Genomic DNA, 6,000 nt, shown 5'->3' on the forward strand with positions numbered 1-6,000 from the left:
ATAAAAAGGAGAAAATATATGGAAGGTTTTTAATAAAAGGGCAATATGGTCTTAATGTTTATAAGAAACACATGCTTTCAATCAATGTCTGCCATTTTAGTCAATAATTCCTAAAAAAATTTGTCTCTCTTTAATTTTCTCCAAAGTTTTTTCCAAATCTTCTACATTTCTACACTACATGTCGTTACGATATTTTTAGCTCTATAACTTTTACCTACACATATAAAGTTTCAACCTACACTGTGAATGTTTTATGCCTAAAACTGTGTAGGAAAAATTCTAGCTTACGTGTGTATCCTTAATTTTGTCAATGAAAAACATATTGTGTGTAGAAAACGCTATACCTTGTAGGAAAGAATTCTAATGCTTATGTAGTTGAACGAATGCAAATATTATTAAAGACAATAGCCCTACAAAGATCGTTAATAAAGCTGATAATCCTACACAAATGTATGAGACGACTGTGTAGGTACTAAACGTAACTACACTTGTGTGACTATCATTTATATTATGTAGGATATATATTCCATGTGTAGGGATCCATTATGAATACTTATAGATGACATAAATTAGTTGTGTAGGTATAAGTTAGTTGTCTATGTTTTATATAATGACATTGTTTATGACATCCTATGTATGTAGGTTTAGTTTGTTGTGTAGGTAGTAACTATGAAACCGCGTAGCAATGCTTTTTATATTTTTAATGTGTATGGAAGCTCATTTCTTGTTTAGGATGCGGTGATTCTATTTTATTAAAGCTGATTAGTATGCTGTTGTGTAGGATGTCGTGTCATAGTGTATGAAGAATGTTAAGTTTGTTTCGGAGGACATATATGGAGACACTCGTGGGGAAAATAAATTTAGATTATGGTTTAGGAGAGGAGTCAACAAGACGACATTATGGATATTATAAGTTTGTAATATCATTTTGGTATATAAACTATAAAGGGGACGTAAAAAAATGGCATACTTTTTGTCCCTGTGTGTTTTAGCGAGTTTTGTTTGACCCGTGTGGTGAGCCAACATACAATTTATTATTTACATTGAAGTATTTACTTATCGAAAAAAAAATTTGTTTAATCTGATGGGTTTTTAATCAATGCTAGTACGTTTAATTTTGAACTAGATAGTCTGTGTGGGATTGTGGTTTGTATTTAAATAATCGTGCAACAATTTGGTTGAAACCAAAAAAGATCAAATTGGGAAATAGATTAAAAAAAAAACCAAAAGAGTCAGCTTGAATCATGAATGCATGGTTAATCGATAAGAAAAAAAAATTATAATATGCTTAATAAGTGAATATGGCAGTATAGTAAAAACAATATCTAAGAATTTGTATCATCCAACTAGATTTATGATCAACGATGAGAATTTGGATTAAAATAAAAATATATTAAAAACGTAACAAACTAAATATATATTAATATGTAACTTGTCATTTATTATTACATACTTACCAAAAAAAAATGACAAATGCATATTTTACTAACATACCCTTTTAATTAAATAATAAGAAAATAAACAGAAATTACATGTTTGGCTAGAACCTCTTCTCGCATTAAGATGACTTCTCTCTTGAACTTAATCATATATATATATATATATATATATATATGTGTTAGCAAGAAACTAAAAGAGTCACCAACCATTACCTCAGTCAATAGAATGAAACTCCCACTCTTGATGATCCAAAAATAACTAAAAACTATAACTTCATCCAAAATTTTGTATAAGGCATTGAAGATTAAATTATTCTACGCCTTCTATAGACTCTAAAAGAAACCAAGCTAATAACATGATGAAGTTTGCACAAACGGGATGATGTAGAAGGAGGGGTAGAGCAATTAAGGATTTCACCTGTAGTGACAAAGAATGTCAGAGAAAACTTGCACCAATGAAGAAGTTAAGCCCAAACTATAAAAGCTATGCAAGGCCGACCTTGGAGATGGGCGATGTGAGCGACCAACCAGCTCCTAGTTTCCAAGGGGCCTAAAATATCAAATTTATATATATATATATATAAGTTTTCTTTTAATTTTATATATAACCAAATTTAGAAAACCGACTATACCCATGACACATCTCAATTAAACCATTAATGATTTAATCCATTTCAATCAAATCCAGCTATACAACGATGTTTATTTATTTTAGGTTCATCTTTTTAAGACAAGACCATAACCGATTTGTTTTATTTTAAGCTCTGTACACTATTGATTAAACCAGTTAAATCAGAATTTCAAAATAAGTTTATAACCAAATATTATAGAGACCCATCTTTTTACTCGTTCTGAGCCCCTAGTTTTTACTGGATTCTCAAGGATGGCTGCGAAACCAATGTTTTAAAAACCGGTATTTTACTTGTACCGGATTAGACTAAAAAATGACACAACCGGTTGAATCGGGTTATACCGGGAGGTTCAACCGGTTGAATAGTTTACCTTATAATTGCCTATAGATGTAACTTTAATCCAAAAATAACCTAAAACTAAATAATTTCTATAACAAAAAATTATCCAAAAGTTAATCCACATTAAAAAATAATGTAAAAGCACTCAATTTTAAAAAGATAGTCCTTAAGTTTGCACGTTTGAATGTTAATTGTTGGATTAAAAATAATTTTGAAAATATATGGGCCACACGTATCATAAATTTCTCGGGCTTAAAACCGGTTTACCGGTAAAAACCGGTATTTTGGACAAAAACCGCCGATACGATGTTATAGCAAACTGGTAAAAAATACCGGACTCAAAATACCGGCCTACCGTGCGAAATCCGATTTAACCAGTTCAACCGGCCGGTTTGAACCGGTTTTTAAAACATTGTGCGAAACAATGACACAACAAACAAAGAGGTGGTCGATCGATCCATTAAATAAACCACATGTGGGGTACTATTGACGAGAAGGTAAGGCGATACCTTGTTTGGCCTAAGAATCCCATAGGTCCTATTTGAACCAACCTTTTCACTTGTTGAATCAAGTGATTTAACATTATTAATAGTATGTACTTTTTTTTATATAATCATTCCATATATAATGTATTGTATAATACGATTATGGTGTGGAAATTTGTTAATTATTATATCTTCATCAACATTTCGATACAAATTTAATAAAAAAACACGACTTCGTAGAAAAAAAAGTTATATGTTAAACATATTTATCCGAAACATGACCCGACTTTATGTCTAACCAACACATTACAAATAGTATATAGGTCAGGTTTGGGTTCACATTAAAGTGGTTTATTGGTGAATGCAAAAAGGAGATATCCCTTCACTAAAGTGAACATGACGAACAATCTAAAGACGCTCGGCATATAATTCAAGAAATTAGTAGCCATGATGTAGAGGTATGTAGTCAAGAAAGATGCATGTGCTAACCGAAAAATCCAATTTGAACCGGTTGTATGAAACATAGTGGATGAAAACATTTAATACGAAAACAAAGAAAGATATAATCAAAAGACTTTTGGAAGAAATGTTCATAAAGAGACCTCTTGGTGGTTGTGCAAGATGGCATGCGATTATGTAGATAAATAGTTGTATGAACGCATAGTGCCAAACACGTCGATTACAATGAATGCACCTTACATGGTGATTATGACGCTCGACAAAGCCACTTTGCTCACTGATGTAAGGATATGACCTCCAATGAACAATCCCATATCCCAGCCTAAGGATTCCACATTAGCAATAGCAAGGGACTCCCTAATCTAGATGGCTTTGTCAAGCGTGAAAAAAAAAATTTAAAAACCAAAGAGAAAAAGAGAATATACGCATATAGCAACCCTAAAACTATCAAATAATATAATATAATCCCGTATGCAATTATATACAATTCACCAATTATTTACATGAGTACAATTAACTAATTAAGATGATTACAAAATAAATATAATAAAATAATACGGTAATTATATAACAATAAACCTTAACTTATATTATCTCCAACAATCATTGCAACTAATATAATCTCTAATAATTATTGCATTGAGATAGATAAATAGTTTAATAAAAACCAAATCCCTAGTTCATTAACTCTAACACTGTGCTCTCGAGTTTCATTTAACTGAGGAAATGAAATGTAAAGGAGGGATAGAAAAAATATGTTGTGTTTCCGAGTTTCATTTAAGAAAGGAAAAGAAAGGAAAATTTAAAAGAGGTGTTCCCGAGTTTAATTTAAAGAAAGAAAAGGAGGGGAGGGAAGAGAAAATGATGAGTAAAATAAAAGAATTTGTATATTTCCAAATTGGAAAGATTAGAAAGGAAAATAAGTTGAAGCAAAAGAGGAGATACCAAAAGAAAAGATAAGAAGAGAAAACATTTTTTTCCTTGCCTTTCTTTTCTTAAATAAACTCGGGAACACAGCAAACACTAACTAGCCAAACCGTCTAGCTTTCAATTCATGGCTATACCTACTACTTTTAAAAAAAGGCAATTTACTATTTAATTTTTGTTAGGGATTTAAACCCATGTAATCAGACATTTAGCCTACATTTAATACCTAATTTTATGGTTTCCTTGTTAAGTTGTGAGATCTCTATGTATTGGGATCTCTAATATGGAGATTGAGTGAGATCTCACAACTCAATAAGGGAATCATACAATTAGAAATCAAACAATATATTCAAATTAATTAAAAAAGATAATGATAAAATCAGTCCGGTAGGATTATTGTGTCGGATGCTATGCTCCTGCATTGAATTGATTTGCAAGTTAAAATCATTGTCGTTTTCCTTCTTTTCAGTTAGTGGTATCTAAAACTGATATAAATGAAAAGGAAAAAAAATCAAAAAGAAAATAATTTTGATGGTCCCTTCTTTTCAGTTTTGTGTTTAAAAAGAAATTACAGATTATTTCATTATGATGTTTGTAACATATAAGTATATAACGTATAAGAAAATTAAGTTTCTATAGAAAATTTATTATGGTGTTAATTTGTGATATGTAACCAACAAGAAAATAATGTATATAGACTATCTAAATTTTCTAATTAAGGAAAACCGCAATCATGAAGACGAATGTGACGAAGAACCGGAAATCCTTGAATTTACTCCTTGGTATTACGATGAGAACATAAGACAAAATCAAGATAGTAGTCACAAGCAAAATGAAGAAGTAAACAGAATGCATATGGAAATAATGATGTGCATAGAATGCATGAGAATAATAATGTGCAAGGAGTGGATGAACAGATGCAAGAAGAACATATTGAGCAGCAAACAAATACCCAAAGCTCCAATCAGCTCAATACTGAAACAAGTGAAACCCAACTCAATAGTGAAATCAAACAATGATGGGCCTTAGCCCATTTATGAAACTAGTGACAGTATGACCTCAAGAGAAAAGAGAGAACGAACTCGATCCAAACGGCTTGACAGTTACCAGGTGGAGCTCCCACCATCCATCGACCGTGCATTACCCACTTCTAACCAAAACTCCTCAACGGTACATTCTATGGCAAATTATATTTCTTATAATAAATTCACAAATCCCACAAAGCTTTTCTAACGGCTATCAATGCGCATGATGAGCCAAAAACTTTTAACCAGGTTGTGCAAGACAAAAGTTGGATAGAAGCCATGCACAGAGTAATAAAGGCTCTTGAGTTATATGGCACTTGGACTCTTGAGGAGTTACCCAAGGGAAAAAGAGCCATAGATTCAAAATAGATCTATAAAGTGAAGTACAAACTAAATGGAGAAGTGGAAAGGTACAAAGCAAGATTGGTGGCTAAGGGGTTCACCAAATTGGAAGGTTGGACAATCCATCAACTTGATTGTTGTCAAGAAAGGTTGGACAATCCATCAACTTGATGTCAATAATGTCTTCTTACATAAAGATTTGAACGAAGAGATTTATATGAAGCTTCCTAAGGTATTTGAAAAGGGAAAAGAAAACAAAGTTTGTAGGCTCCGAAAGTCACTTTATGGCCTAAAACTAGCTTCTAGGAACTGGTATAAATAATTCACCTTAGCACTTCTTGAAATTAGTTTC

This window comes from Bidens hawaiensis, unplaced genomic scaffold (assembly GCF_021521415.1).
Source record: "Bidens hawaiensis isolate Kalapana, Puna unplaced genomic scaffold, B.hawaiensis_p1.1 tig00028741_1, whole genome shotgun sequence".
Classification (NCBI taxonomy): domain Eukaryota; kingdom Viridiplantae; phylum Streptophyta; class Magnoliopsida; order Asterales; family Asteraceae; genus Bidens; species Bidens hawaiensis.